Below are 16,231 nucleotides of genomic sequence, written 5' to 3'. Positions count from 1 at the left end.
AGCATTAGTTTTGATGGGACAGTTGAAGGTTCGAATTCCCTCCCTCATTAACCTGCCAGCTTCATTGTTTTGCTCATCTTCCCCCATTTGGAAATAGACTCTCTCGTTTCCAGCATGCCTGGGACAGTATCACCCAGACAAATGGGTGCTGGAAGTAATATCATCGGGCTACACCATCCACATTACTTTCCTTCCTTCCTCCCTTCTCATTCCCCTTCCCGCTTCAGGGACCCTCTTCACAAGCCCCTGCTAAGGCAGGAAATAAAATCTTCTGTTAGGCACAATAGAACTGGTACCTGCTCAATACAGGGGAAAGGTTTTCTATTCAAACTATTTCCTTATACCAAAGAGGAATGGAGGGTGGCGACCAATTCTAGATGTCTAAACAAATTCATGAGATCCCAGAAGTTCAGGATGGTGACCCTGAACCTGAAGGCTATAATTCCTTCTCTAGATTCAGGGGATTGTTATTTGGCTCTCGACCCCCAGAACAAGTACTTCCATATAGCAATGCATCCATCTCACAACTGATTCCTCTGATTAGAGTAGACCAGGATCATTTTCAGTATTGATTGCTCCCTGTGCTCAGCTCCGATAATGTTCTTGAAGGTTCTATCAGGAGTGGCTCCCTATCTATGTCGTCAGGCTATTGTGATATTCCCTTATCTCGAGGATAGGCTACTCAAGGGTCAATCTTACCGAGAAGTGTTGACCATATTCCACAAGAATAGGGTGTCCTTATGGCCACATCCCAGGTTTCTCCCTGAAGTAACTTCCGAATTTCACCTGAATCAGACCATATACCTGCCAGTTTTCTTCCAAAAACTGCATACTTCTAACCAGGAGACTGTTCTCCACACTCTAGATGTGAGGAGGGCATTATCCTTCTACCTGGAGAGAACTAAACCATTTTGTAAATCCAATAGACAGTTTGTTTCGATTGCAGGTAGGTCAAAAGGCTCTGCCATTTCTACCCAGCTACTCTATAAATGGATTTCTGAGTGTATTATAGTTTGCTACCAGGTTGTAGATGTTTCATCCCCATCAGCTTTTTGGTGCACTCGACTAGATCATGATCTATATCTATGGCTTCCCTTAGACATGTTCCCATTTCAGAAATCTGCAGAGTCACTACATGGTCTTCGCTACGTACCTTCTCTAGACACTGCCCTGGTCAGTGCCTCCAGATATGATGCTGCAGTTGGCAATGCAGTTCTCTCTTCTGTGATGGACTCCATTCCGAAGTCCCCCTCCTACTGGAGACACTATTTTGGAGTCACCAAGAGTGGCGCACTCAGGGACACTACTCGAAGGTTATTCACCTGTTCAGTAACTGTGGTTCTTCTAGATGTATGTTTGTTCCTACAAGTGCTCCAGTACCTCCCCTCTTTCCCCTCTTCTTTGGAGTTTCCTCCGAGATTCAGTAGTGCAGAAGGAACTAAGAGAATGGTTTCCCATACAGCCTTGGAGCAGGGCAAAAGGATACCAATGGTGAATGCATGGGCTGAATGGACACTGCTAATGAAAATCTCCAATCAAGGCACGCTCACCAAGAGTGGAACACCCATAGGGGGAAGCATCTCAATGAACCATCTTGCATGGGGTGAGTAACCTCTTCTTCTGTGTTAAACTGCTAGATAGAGAAATCACTTAACAGTGTCATTTTAGTTAAACTGTGAACATCTTAAATGTTTCAAAAATGGTGAACTTGTTTTCACAGCTGCAAAAGTGCATTAAGCAGCATAACTATCATCTGTCACATGTGGCTCTTTCTAGTCTCCCTATCCCCAGGAATTTTTAAAAATTTAAATATGTCCTATGTACACATCACTATCTCTTTGTATTAGCAAAGGTCAAGTCAGAAAAGCACTCCTTTCACTTGGACAAAGTGATGGGGATTGTAGTTGTTCTTAGACCCAGCAGGAGTTTGTGTCACAGTCTTGGACCAGTTCCCAAGAAAGATCTGTCTCCTGCACAAACAGGCTTTTCCCTTGTGGTAGACAAATCCTTTTTGCTGAGGAAAAGAGTTGTCAATCATGCTTCTCATCTGAAGCTTTAGGCAACTTTTTAGGTAACTTGGGCTCAGGCCATTGCAAGCTTTGAAGATAAGGATCAATCCCTTAAATCTGACATTGTATTCTATGGGTAGCCAATGTAGAGAGAAGAAGACAGTTATGTGCTTGTGGTATGCCAGGCTGCTAAGAAGACAGGATGTCACCTTCAATTCTGTACTAGTTGTCCTCGTTTCTTGATGGCTGACTGCTTTATGTGCAGGTAGATTGCAGTGATGTAGTCCAGCCACATGGTGACAAAGGCCTTTCTGACTGCATTAACTCATTTGAAAGTCTTTCACTCTATAAGTAACTTAATGTATTTGAATGCAGTGTTGTTGTAGCCTTGTTGGTCCCAGAATATTAGACACGTGGTGGGTGACTTAATTAATGTATTTGAAATTTACTGCACTCTTTACAGTAAGAGTAAGTATAAATGTATAGAGTGCACCAGTCTTAAATTCACTGAAAATAGTATAGCAAATGCAGAATAATAGCTTAATTTAAAATGTGAGATACTCACCACTAAGGTTTTCCCAGGTGTTAGTTTAACAGTTACTTTAGTGTACAAAGAATCATCACAGGTTGTCATAAATGCTAAAATTCCTGGTTGTATTTTTAAAGTGCAAAACCATTTATTTCCCCCCACATAAACTGTTTTTGGGGGGGTATATGCTGTTTCTCTATTTTGGTAACTTGCTCTTCTGTTTAAATATATATTCAGTTTTACAACTATTTTAAAAAAAATGCAAAAAAACTATGTAAATAGGACATAAATTGTTTTACTTGTCCAGTGGCCTTATTAGAAAATAAGACAGACATCCCCACAAAAATCACACTGCTACTCTATTTTAAAATGCAATTGATATTTTTTATGGGTTCTGGTACAGTTTTTGCTTTAAAGAACTTTAATACTGATTGTGCCTTAAATTAATCTGTGATAAATTATGACAGTTCACTGATCATTGCCTTGCCCAAAGCTGTGTCTTCATATACTGAGTTAAATTGAATTAAGTATATTGTTAACTATCCAGGCTAAGGCATTCACCAGTTATTGGAATAACATTTCGTTTGACTATGAAAAAGCTACTTCATGTTCCTACCTGGAAACAAAAAAGCAGTTGAGGAGAGGGAAACCATGTGTTAAGATACTTCTAAAGAAAATTTAATTGTGTTGAAATTGTCAAGATTGGAGCCAGGGCCATTCTTAGGCATATGCGGCTGCATAGGGCACCTGAAAATTTGGGGCACCCTTGTGTCTTAGTGTCCACCCTTCTGCCTCTTCCTATCCCTGTTCTCCTGCAGGCCCCCACCACAGCTGGCTGCTGTAGCCTGTTGAGTTTTCCTCTAGAGGGGATCTAGTACTTAAAAGTGAAAAAGCCTTCCAGTCTTCCAGACCTATTAGCACAACAATGAAACTGTTAAAGAGCCATTCAAGTGGTAATGAAGCCATTTAACAGGCATTTGCCAATCCCAACGATGTACTGTCAGTTTCTGAATTTACTGAAAAAAGAAAAGGAGTACTTGTGGCACCTTAGAGACTAACCAATTTATTTGAGCATAAGCTTTCGAAAGCTTATGCTCAAATAAATTGGTTAGTCTCTAAGGTGCCACAAGTACTCCTTTTCTTTTTGCGAATACAGACTAACACAGCTGTTACTCTGAAACCTGAATTTACTGAGAAAAACAGTTGTGCATTACTATAATATTTACTCAGAACATGTTAGTCTACAGGACCTTAGTTTAAAATTTGCTTTAAAAATATTTCGTTAATGTGTTGCTGAAGATTATAAAATCATATCTCTAAAAAATCCTTGCATAGATTTTTAGATGCGCAGTCTGAGTATTCATCTTTAGCCTTAAATGCTTGGATCTTCGGACATATAGTTTTTTTAATAAATGCTTCAAAAGACCACCCTTATCTAAAATACACATGTGAGCCCGGACTGCCATCAGGCATAGGGACACCAGTTTAATAATAGTGCATAGGGCCTCATAAATCCTAAGGACGTCCCTGGTTGGAGCTTGTAAATGTGCATTTGCATTGTAATCATTCCCTGAAATAAAAATGAAATTATGAGCAACATAAATACATCAAAGAGAGTCTTCAGTTAACAGAAGCTAATAGAATCAGCCTAAAATTCTCCTTTTTATGTAAATTATACTCCTCATAAGCCAAATTCTATTCTGTTAGTATTACCTTACTTGGAATTTATACCTGTGTAGCGGAGAGTAGATTTTGGTCTTAAGGGCATGATCTTGCTCCCTTTTTCAAGGCAAAACTTGTATTGAAAACAGTCGGTGGGAGTTTTAGAGAGAGTAGGTGAGGTAGTATCTTTTATTGGACCAATTTCTGCTGGTGAGAGAGAGAAGCTTTTGAACTACACAGAGCTCTTCTTAACTTCTAGGTAAAATATTCCCAACATCTCAGTCAAATGCAAGGTGGAACAGATTGTTGAGCATAAGTAGTTAGCATATATTGTAAGGGACCATTGAAGGTAGAGTTTTGTCAGGTTAAAATGGGCTGAATCAATCTCTTAAATGTATTGCCATCTTTTCCCATTCACTATATCACCATCCTAATGGCATTTACAGAATCCTATTGTTTGCATTCTTTAAGTGGAGGAAATCTGTAATTGTAGGATTTTCTTTTAAGTATTACACTGGTATCTGTTAACTGTTGTCAACTTTAGTTTTAAGTCCTCTAAATTGGCCATAAGAGTGAATACTGTACTGCAAGACCGTTTTATTTTACTTGTAACACTATTGGAACATTAAAGATGTTTGACAAAAGTAATTATGATTGTGCTTGCTTATTACGCTCAATCCTTTTGCATTTCTTGGAGGCTTGATGCTTAATCATCACTTTCGATCTGAATTCATTGTCACTTTCCATCTGTTTTCTTTGAATGTAGTTTTTGAATTGATTTTGGGGGAAGGGAAGGGAGGTGGTAATTAATAGGAAACCTCACTGTGCTACGGTTACACTTTGAAATAGTAACAATTACCATATCAACATAAGGCTAAAGAAAATTTCACTATGGTGAGATTCCTTAGTTAAGAAAAAATGGTATTTTGTACCTTTGAGAAGTTTAAAACCATCCCTTAATTTATAGAAATATTTGTCTTATCAAAGCAGTTGCCCAGTGATGTTTAACTGTGCAAGTAAGATGCAAGGACCTATTGAAAACCCACTTTGTGAAGATCCTGCAGGCAACTCAACAGTTCCTTGAGGCCTATGAAACAAAAGTTACTGTTTGCTCTGGTATTATTTTACTGTAACAGCATTGCTGGCATCAAATAATTATGTATATCAGTTGCTAGCACTTAAAACCAGCTTTCAAGCTAACAACATGAAAGCATCCTTACACAATTCAACAACATATACACTCTCTGACACTGAGGGCAAGAGAGAAAAAAAAAACCGAAAGAACAAACTTCAACCATACAGTTAAGATACATAACCATTGGTAACAAACTGAAGCTGTCAAAACTTAAAATACTGATTCTCAAAATGTTCTAAATGGTTGTATCAGATATTACTTTATAATAATTAATGGCTTGTAAGTGAGGTGTCCAAACCAGTGTGTCCAAACCAGTGCCAAACATCTCTGCAGCTTAGGAAAGGTCACATTTCTGACCTTCATGTCTGGCCTCTAGTTCCAGAAAGGACAAAGTTTGAGATTTTCAAAAGTGGCTAGTGAATTTGGGTGCCACAATTTTGTGGAGTCCAAATTGAGAGCTCCTAGAGGAACTGGATTTTTAGAATGTGCTGAGCACCCACGCTCTGAAAATCAGATTCCCTCAAAGCATATAAACTTGAGCACCGAAAAACTGAGAAACCCAAAATTACTGATCACTTTTGAAAATGTTGTCCTAAATCAAAACAGTGGTTCTGGATGGACACAGACACACACACCCTCCAGCCATGAATTTAATGTATTCAGGTACCAAGGTGAAGGACATGGTACAAAAAACGAAATAGAAAAGAATAGGTTCTGCCTCATTTCTAATTTGTAATTTATTTGCTCCCACAAAACTAATGATTTGGAAGTAAATGATATGAAGATTATTCCAGAAACAGAAAGGAAGGTGATGGGGGAGACACTAAATTGTTTATAGTAAGATTCTAGTAAAATATCCATGTAACAATTCATACAAAAGTTTCCCAATATATTTTTCTAGCTGATTTATATTTTTCTTCTATTTGTACAAAATATTCAGATCACAGAGTAAGTCATACAAGATAGAATTTGGTTATCTGCCACTCTTATCCTTCCTGCAAGACTGAAATATATGACTGGATTTCTTGATGGCTTTGATATAGGGTGCTATTGGTAGCAAAAACTTTCAGTGTTTGTACATCTGTAGTCGCTGGAGAGACATATTTCCTAGAGGCAGGCTTCCATTCAATTGACATTTTTGAGAGGATGTTTGATTCCTAATTTGTAAAAGCCTGACAGTGAATTTCTTGTATATTTTGTAGTCAGTGGCCAAATTTGAAGCCAGCAAAGGAGTTTACAAAAGTTATTGTCATGGATTTCTGTATATATTCTTAGCTATACTTACGTTTTATTCCTAATCCTAAAAGTGACTTAAAATGAACAAAAATACCATTGCTGTACTAAACACATGCAAGCTTTAACCAAGTAGCACTTTAATAATGTTAGGAAAATTTTAACATGAAGCAGTTATGTCAGCCGAACCAAAGTTAGGCCAATGCAGGAATGCTCGGAAAGTTCCTGAATGAGATAGGTAGGATGAAAGAATGCTTGTTAAGTTGCAAGGAGTGAATTAAGGAGGAGACCTGCATTCCTGCATTATCGTACCAGATGTTCTGAGAATGAGAAGGAGACGCACTGTCTCCACTCCCTGTTTCTGTTTCATGTATGTTCTTTACTCCTCGTCTCCTGTTTGACAACTGGATTGATAAGAAAGTTGGGGAGGCATAACGACTTGCAAAAAGCTATATACAATAGGGGATAGGTATGCATGCATGATAAAGAACTTTTAACTAACAAAGGGGAGGGGGGTTTGGGCTATTTCATGAATGATCTGTGACGCGACGGACCTGTCTGTAAAAACCTATTAGTTTTACCTAAGAGGTAGCTGGTTCTCTTCGGAGACGGGCTGCTCTCTATTGTTTTGTGCACTGTTCAATAAAGAGCTTATACTTGGACTTTGCTGGTGTTGCCTGTCTCTCTGCAGTCAGACAACGAATCGTGCCATCTGGGGTTCGAGTCCCCGACAAATTGGTGACTCCGCCGGGACCCGTCTGACTCTCCAGCGTAGGATCAGACTCTAAAAGCAACGCAGAGCGCGTCCTCTGGCTTTGAGGAGCCTTACCGATGATCTGATTCCTGCGTCAGCAATAAGGCGTGTTCTGCGAACCAGCTGAAGCCCGTAGAAATCCAGCAACATCCACCTACCCGTTGAGTAGGCTCCAGATCCAGGTCTTCGGGGTTCGAGTCCCCGCAGAGGTAAGTGATCGCTTGATAATAAGGGTTGGGGATTGTGGGTTTGAGTCCCCTTTATACCTAGGATGGGACAATTTGGCAGTAAATGCCCGGGGGACGCCCCGTTGTCTCTAATACTCAGAGATTGGAAGGGAATCTCTGAAACCACTGGTTTAACTAATGAGAAATCAAAATGAAAAATCTGTGTCAGGTTCAATGGCCAGCCTTCACCACTCATTTGTCCCCGACTAAAGATTGGCCAGCCTGCGGAACCTTTTTCGCAGACGGGATGGATTCCTTAAGAGATATTTTGGTCGATCTTAGACTGGGACAAATGGATTATCTGTTTGTATGGTATAATTATAAGCCAAAAGAAGGACGTATGGCCTTTGAAGCTGTTTGTATGGAAGAATCTAAATCTCCCCCGCCCTACGCCCCAGAAACTCGGACAGAAGAAGATGAGTATATCCCGATGGGGGTACCGCAGAGGCGGAGCCAATGAACAAAGAGGGAGGATGGGAAGAAAAAGGGCTATGTCCAAGGAGCGGGCCCTTTGGTTCTGGGTCCCCTGCAAGTGCAAAACTCCTCCAATCTCCTTTGCGGGCTTACCCTGTTCCACAAGTTAGCGGGCAGACTCAAATGGTGCTTACCCACACTCCATTTACAACTGCAGATTTATTAAATTGGCAGCATTCTATGCCACGTCTTCGGGATAACCCCGAAGCGGTAGAGAGAATGTTCCAAACTATTTTCTCTATCCACCTACTGACATGGGCAGATGTAAATCAACTGATGGACACCCTCCTAACCGAGGATGAAAATCAAAAAGTCAAAGAAAAAGCTGCAGCATTTCACCAAACTCAGCAAGCTTGGGGAGCTATGCCCACCGCTGAGCCTAATTGGGATCCAAACCCAGCTGGGGGAAGAGAAGGATTGAGTCAATACCGACAAGCTATTATGCATGGGCTAAGGGCAGCGGGGAAGGCTACCCCGAATTGGAGTAAGGTTACGGCATGCGTACAACTCCCTAATGAACACCCCTCCGATTTTTGTACCCGATTAACCAACAAGATGAGGAAACATAGCACCGTAGATTTAGAATCAGACTCTGAAAAGGAAATGATCAAGATAGTGTTTATGGCACAGTGTGCAAAGGACATTGCAAAAAAGTGTAGGGAAAACCCGAATGGAATGCAAGGAAAAAGCCTACCTAAAGTAGTTAGTATCGCAACCCGAATCTATAATGGGAGGGAAGAAAAGAGGAAAAGGGAGAAAAGGAAGGAAAAACTAAAAGATATGAAGGATCAAGTGTGGCTGTTGGCAGTGGCCATGTCGGGAGGCAGAGAAAGGGGCCACGGGTGGAATCACAGTTCCCAGGGAGGACTCACTGGAAGGGAAAGGGGTAGATTCGTTAGAGGACAAGCGGGGCGCGGAGGTGGTATGGATACGGAATGTGACAGGTGCCATTATTGTGGTGAGGAAGGACACTGGAAACGAGAATGTCCCCGTAGGCAAAAGGCTGACTGTATGCCTGAGATAGTAGGTCAATTCTTTGTAGACCATAAATGAAGGGAGGCGCCGCTCCCGTGGGGCCCTGAGGTTTATGAGGCCAGAATGATACAATTTAAATGTGATGCTCGATTTCCAGTGGTCCCCCTAAAAATAGGACAAGAAACTTATGAATTATTGGTGGACACGGGGGCCACACATTCAGCTATACCTAAGGGGGCGGCACCAAAGAATCAATTGGAAAAATATGTAGTGGGAGTCACTGGAAAACCTGAATGACATTATATGACCAAAAATTGTATGGCCACTCTAGGTCCCTTTTCTGTTCAGCACTCCTTCTTATCAATGAATGGTCCAGTGAACCTACTGGGAAGGGACTTGTTATGTAAATTGCATGCCCAAATATCCTGTACTCCTAAAAGCATTTCCGTTCGTTTCCCAATGGAAAAAGTTTATCTGCTAACACATTTATACGCCTTGCCCATGAAATGAGAGCTCGTATGCCAGCCCTACAAAATACTTCATGCTGGTTGTGCTCATTAATGCCAGCCAATAGCCAAAAGGGTCTTCTCATGGTCCCTATTCCCCTTAGTGCAATGAATATGACCTGGACCCCATCCTGAAAGGATTCCTCAGGCAATTTAAATATTACCTGGGCTGATACCGACATCTCTAAAAGCAGGTATGTAATAGTTTGGAAACAAGTTGGTCAATGGTGCCTCTTAAAAGAAGGGAAAATAGCATTAGGTAATAGTGAGTGCAAAGCTTACTTTAATGGCACTCATTTTGGGAGTAAGAGAGGTCCTAATATCCCTCTCCTGGATGGGGCAACTTTTAGTACCTCTGCATGGCACAGTTTTACAGGTAACAAGTGCAGCTTACATGGGGAAGAACATTTCCTGTGTCAAGGTCACAAATTGGTGGAACACTATGTTATATATTGCACACTTGAGTATAACCTGACAACTCATACTATGTGCTTATGTTCCTCCAATGCCTCTGCGACTAAATTCTCCCTCCTCCCATCTTGGACAGGATGGTACAGACGTATTAATAATACCTGATCTAAAGTCACTCTTACTCTCTTCGAAGTATACTGGGTGTGTGGTAACAAGGCATACCTAGCCCTCCCTCCTTCATGGTGTGGCTCCTGCTATTTGGCTTGGTTAGAACCACCTGTAGTATATCGCGCACGACTTCCTAAAGGGAAAATCAGAAATGTGAGAGGGGCTGAGGAAGACATTAATGACTCTCGTCCCCTTACTTGGCGTTCCCTAAACGATTGGACAGGTGCTTGTGCAGGATTCGTCGTCGCCTGTGGAGGTGCCACTTGGCGCATTGGAGAAGGAGTCATAAGACTTCAGGGAGTGTTGGAGGTAATGGCAAATACTACTGCTGAGGCCTTGATAGATTTAGCAACTGAGCAAAAAAAAAAAACTAAGGCAGATGGTTCTCCAGAACCGCTTGGCGTTAGATATTTTGCTGGCCTCTCAGGGAGGAACATGTGCATTAATCGGGCAGGAATGCTGTGTATATGTTCCAGATGTTTATAACGCCACCTGGAAAAGAGCAAACCACCTTATACAAGTTGCAAAAGACCATGGAGGAGAGCAGGTTGACTCGTAGTGAAGCAATTTTTCAACTGAATTCCAGATATAGGTGGCTGGCTACATAACCTGCTTCGCAGTGCTGTGGTAACTATTTGTGGTTTAATAGTTTTTATGTTCTGCTAAGATGTGGCTGTTGGATGGGTACTAAGCTGTGTCCTACCAACTAGTGGATATTTCCATCTCACCACTTACAGTAGTCAGTGTGTCCCAAGAGTTCCGCACGGCACTCTGGGGACAAAGGGGGGACTGTTAGGAAAATTTTAACATGAAGCAGTTATGTCAACTGAACCAAAGTTAGGCCAATGCAGGAATGCTCGGAAAGTTCCTGAATGAGATAGGTAGGATGAAAGAATGCTTGTTAAGTTGCAAGGAGTGAATTAAGGAGGAGACCTGCATTCCTGCATTATCGTACCAGATGTTCTGAGAATGAGAAGGAGACACACTGTCTCCACTCCCTGTTTCTATTTCATGTATGTTCTTAACTCCTCGTCTCCTGTTTGACAACTGGATTGATAAGAAAGTTGGGGAGGCATAACGATTTGCAAAAAGCTATATACAATAGGGGATAGGTATGCATGCATGATAAAGAACTTTTAACTAACAAAGGGGAGGGGGTTTGGGCTATTTCATGAATAATCTGTGACGCGACGGACCTGTCTATAAAAACCTATTAGTTTTACCTAAGAGGCAGCTGGTTCTCTTCGGAGACGGGCTGCTCTCTATTGTTGTGTGCACTCTTCAGTAAAGAGCTTATACTTGGACTTTGCTGGTGTTGCCTGTCTCTCTGCAGTCAGACAACGAATCGTGCCGTCTGGGTTCGAGTCCCCGACAATAATGTACATATATACATTATATTTTTAATTGACTATGTACACATCAACTACACTACATGTACTTTCGGGGTGTGGATTAACTTGTCAGACCTGGGCTCATCTGATGTCACGGTTTCTCCTCACAGGGCCAGGACACCTTGTGACACTCCTCCGCAAACTATTAGTTTTCTTTTTACAATGCTTACAAGAAATTATTAATGAGTCGTAAGGAGATTTTTGAGGCCCTCTTACAAATTGTGGTGGAGGCATTTCAAGCATAAGTGGTAATAAAAAAGTCCAAAAATGTTTGTATGAGGTGTGGATAAGTGGCAGTTGAAACTGGCATTGGTGGTGGAGCAGAGAAGCAATGCAAGAAGAGACAAGCATGGAGATTCACGGAAGGGCAAAGCTACAAAGGGTCTTGGAAGTCGGGACAAAAAGCTTTAAGGGTAGGTTGGGTAGAAAGTGGAGGGATTCAACAAGGGGGTAGACATGGTCAGAACAACAAGCAAGAAAGATTAATTTGGTATTTACATTTTGTATAGACTGGGAAGAGAGCGGGTGCAATGTGAGAGATAGGGAGGCTGTATATAGAGGAGACAATCACACTAATCAAGACAGCGGATAATGAGTAAGTATTCTGGTTTGTGTGAATAGAGAAAACAAATTTTATGCAGGAAGGAACATCAAAGTTTGAACACAGCTTGTCTGTGTCAAGGGAGAGGAAAGAGTGAAAGATAGATTTTATGTTTTGACTTGAGTGATTGAGATGATGGTGACTCATTCAAAAGTGACAAAGAATGAGAAGAGTGGACATGGCTTCAGAAGAAAGGTAAGAGTTTCAGTTTTGGTCTTGTTAAACTTCTATTTTAATGGCAAAAACATCCAGATGAAGATACTGGAGAGACAAATTGAAATGTGGGATTAGATGAAAGGAGACATATTTGTATGTGGCACAAGGTAGATCTGTAAAGTATTCATGTAAAGCTGCTAGATTACTATTTGATATAATGAATGAATGATACTAAGGTAAAACCTGCTATAGGCTGGGATTATAGTGCATTACAATTGGTAATGTGAAACTGTCTATTGACCTCTGTGACACTGGCATACCAGATGGCAGCTCATGCCAAGGCCACTGGCCTCACTGAACATTGACAAATGCATAGCTGGAAAACAGTTTGGCTCTCATGTGTTAGCATTGTTAAAATAGATGTTGTGTTTATAAGAATGTGGTTAGTGTTTATGAAATGATTGCAGGACACTGCATATAATAATCTCACTTATATTATCTGTATCTCATAGTATAAAGTTATATTGAGTGTTTGCAGTTTAAACCACTGTAATTGTGTAACACCAAGCAAGAAAGAAGCATTAATTAATGTAAAGTGCTGGTCTTGCACACAAGAAGGCCCCATTGAAAGCAAATGAGCCATTGTGAAACATGAACTTTTGATTGCTCCTTACCCACACAGCTATGAAGAGAGACCTCCAGGTGAACACTCCCATCAGTTTAAACTCTGGGGGTAGGAAATAAAAATGAGTGCATGAGATGTTCATACTTGCTACTTGGTTGGTGAAATCTAAGTATAGGACTTGCAACCAATTTGGGGTTTGTGTCCTACTTCCAGGGGCATGGACAGGAATAAAAACTTGACTACTTTTGGAGGGGCACTTTCTGTGCCCCCTGCAGCCAGAGGAACTGCTTTTCCCCTCCCACCCATGCCAGAGGAGCTGCCTCTCTTCCCCCCATCCCCCACTGCGGCTGGAGGAGCTGGCTCCCGTCTCCTCCCCTCCCACTCCCTCGTAGCCAGAGGAGCTGATTTAGTCCAGGGCTGGTGGAGCTGTTATGCCCCCCAGCCTGGGTCTGGACAAGCTCGCTTTCCCCACCCCAGCCCAGAGGAGTTCTGTGCCACCACTGATTGGGTAGCTTCCTTGCACATGCCCCTGCCTATTTCTCAACAGTCTGCCCCAAGATTGGCACTCATGCTTGTGAGCCAGCCAAGACAATGTGACAATCTCATTACTCCAAAGTTTTAGATACAGCTTTTTTGTATATTAAGTTGTATGCATATGTGGTACTGATACTTAATGTTATTCTCTGCAAAAAGCTGTGGGTTTACTTTGTTGGTAGTAGGTACTGGTGCTCCCACAGGGACAGGTGGAATATATTACTTGAAAATGGCGATTACCTGAGCTAATTTGCAGTTAGAATGCAACACTTTTTAAAATACTATTTTATTGATGTAGATTCATTCGCATAACCTTGTACCTATTATTATAGTTTGCATTATAAGCCTGAACACTAAATTCAAATATAAGGAATAAGGGTTATGTACTCTGTGGTGCTTTAAAGTGAATGCAAATTCAACAAGAGTCAGTTTGCTTGCATGAGTGTTTTTTTTTTTTACCTGTGAAAACGTGCGAGTAGCACTCGTCAAAATGAGAAGTGACAACACTGGCTAAAGCTAGATTGTAGGGCATGAGCCAAAGCTCACTGAAGTCAATGGAAAAACTCCCACAGACTTCTCTGGGGTTTGGATCAGGCCCACAGTGCAACTACAGTAGATCTGCAAATTCTCCCAGTCAAGGGAGACTGCTCTTTGTCTCAATCTTGAGCAACTCTGCTTTTTCTGCTCTTAGCAGGGCAAAACTGTGAGCAGTAACTGCCAAATAACTATAGATTGTCAGTTGCTTATATGAGGTGGACACTGTCCAGCAGGAGTTAGGTTGAGACCAGTAGTTCATTTGTGACATGCAAAACTGAGAGGAGACTTAATCTGTTTCATTACACAGCACTCTCATCTACAAAAATGGTTAACGGTCAAGAACAGACATAAAGACTCCCTACGCAGATCCCAAAAATGCCAAGGCTCAGTCAATAAATATTTTTCTTCTCATTTAATATTTCAGCTCTTCCATTAACAGTAGTGGAGAATCAAAATATTGAATTTTCTTTTCAGTCAGCATATTTTTTTTAATAAACCTTCATTGGTGTTTTTATAGTGCACCTAGAAAATTCTGATGGTCTTCTTTTGCACTAACTTGCACAGATTATTTTCTGGGAGTACTTATTAGACACTTTGATTTTGTTTGGAGGTGAATACATAGTGATTAGAATGGTTGAAAAGTTAGAGGGTTTTTTCCACAAAAGGTTGAACTTTTTGAGCAGAAATTCAAATACGGAAATATTTCAACTTGAAAACAGTGTCTCATGGGAGCTGTAGTTTGGATGCCTCAAGCTGCTATTCTCCTCTGCAGGCCAGTCTCCCAGAACAGACTACATGTCCCGTTTTGGAAAAGGCAAGTGTTAGATGCAGTTCAGCCAGGAAGCGTGGCCCATAGAGAATGGAGATGTAACATCATTGAACTACAACTCTCATGAGGCACCATGGCAGCATTTCTAAAGCAAACTATTTCAGTTTTTGGCCAAAATTATTTTATTTTTTGAGTGATCTTTTTATTTAAAATAAATAATAAATGAAAGTTTTCACAAGAAGTGTCTGCTTTTCATGGAAAATTTTTGTTTTTTTGAAAACTCATTTTTCTGTCTAAAAATAGTTGTTCTTAGAGTGCTTGCTCATGTCGATTCCGTGTTAGGTGTGTGTCCCCATGTACATGGCTGCCGGAGATTTTTCTCTTAGTGGTATCTGTAGGGCCGGCTCTGGCACCCCCTAGAACCCTGTACTCCTTCGTCGGTATATGGGGTGCCGCTGGGCCCACACCCTCTCAGTTCTTTCTGACCGCCCATGATGGTTGCTGGAACGCCTCTCTCTCTTGCGACTTACAAGAGCTCCTAGTGGTTTTTCATTATACAATTCATGTATATAGTTGTATTTTAGTGTGAGTAGTTAGATAAGTTAGGATAGATAGTGGTTCCATCAGGGATGTTGTTTCAGGGATGGGGCGTGCCCCAGTCCCCGGATTTCAAATTGTGTGCTGCCTGTCACAAGCCCATGCCAGTGAGCAACCCCCCGCCCCACAAGTTACTTAAAGTGCCTGGTGGGAAACGCAAGTCAACAAGTGCAAGATCTGTAGGCGCTTCAGGCAGTGCATACAGAAGGATGGGGTATTTGCCTAAAAGCCCTGTTAATAGAGGTGGCCCTTAGACTGGCCTTGGAGCCATCCCACTCCAATTCAGTGCTGAGCACTTCGACCTTGATACAGAGTGCTCCACCAGCACTGGGCTCACACCATTCACCATTGTCGATGCCGAGACACAGGAGGCAGCGTGCTGAACGAGAGCACTCCCCCACGCCAAAGAAAGATAAGAAAGGGGTGGCAGGTGAAGGACCCGAGCCAGGCCACTTGCCATCTGCTGAGCTCAAGAGACACAATCTCCACCTAAGGCTCCAAGTCCAAAAAGGGAACCACCACCAACTCCTGGGAGTGCCTGGAGGCCCTTGCGCCTGTTATCTCCTTCAACACCGGAGGCATTTCAGGTGGCCAGGGACCTGATAGCCCTATTGGTGCTGCCCACATCACAAGACCTTTCTTCGACTTCAGAGTCAGCAAACGCAGCCCCCTCCAAGGGGAAACCCCCCATGGGCCTGTCGCAATGGTCACTCACCTGGCAGCAGTCCCCAGCATTCTGGCACCAGTCTCCTACACCATGACCTCGGTCTTCAACCCTGTGGCCCCCATCCCCAACTCCTCGTTCCCAGTCATCTGGCTCCACGACACGTATTGCTGGCCTCACAAGGTTGATTTCTATCATATTGGCACTGGTTGCCAACCTCTTGGCATGGGTCACCGACTCCAGCACTGGTGCCGACTCCTCAATCCCCGACTCC

The 16,231-nt window shown here is 42.0% G+C and overlaps 1 protein-coding gene across 1 annotated transcript in view; it reads left to right on the top strand.

Moving 5' to 3' along the window:
- The first annotated feature begins 12,073 nt into the window (after positions 1–12,073).
- The window catches only part of CCL28 (C-C motif chemokine ligand 28), a 49,283-nt gene continuing 45,125 nt past the window's right edge, over positions 12,074–16,231 (top strand). The window contains exon 1 of the mRNA XM_073343899.2: positions 12,074–12,270. The gene's annotated coding sequence lies outside the window, so the exon portion shown is untranslated. The remainder of the gene's footprint in view (positions 12,271–16,231) is intronic.

The sequence above is a fragment of the Lepidochelys kempii genome, chromosome 5 (assembly GCF_965140285.1).
Source record: "Lepidochelys kempii isolate rLepKem1 chromosome 5, rLepKem1.hap1, whole genome shotgun sequence".
Taxonomy (NCBI): Eukaryota; Metazoa; Chordata; order Testudines; family Cheloniidae; genus Lepidochelys; species Lepidochelys kempii.
The sequence above is the reverse complement of the archived record's forward strand: the minus strand, read 5'-3'. Positions and strand labels throughout refer to the sequence as shown.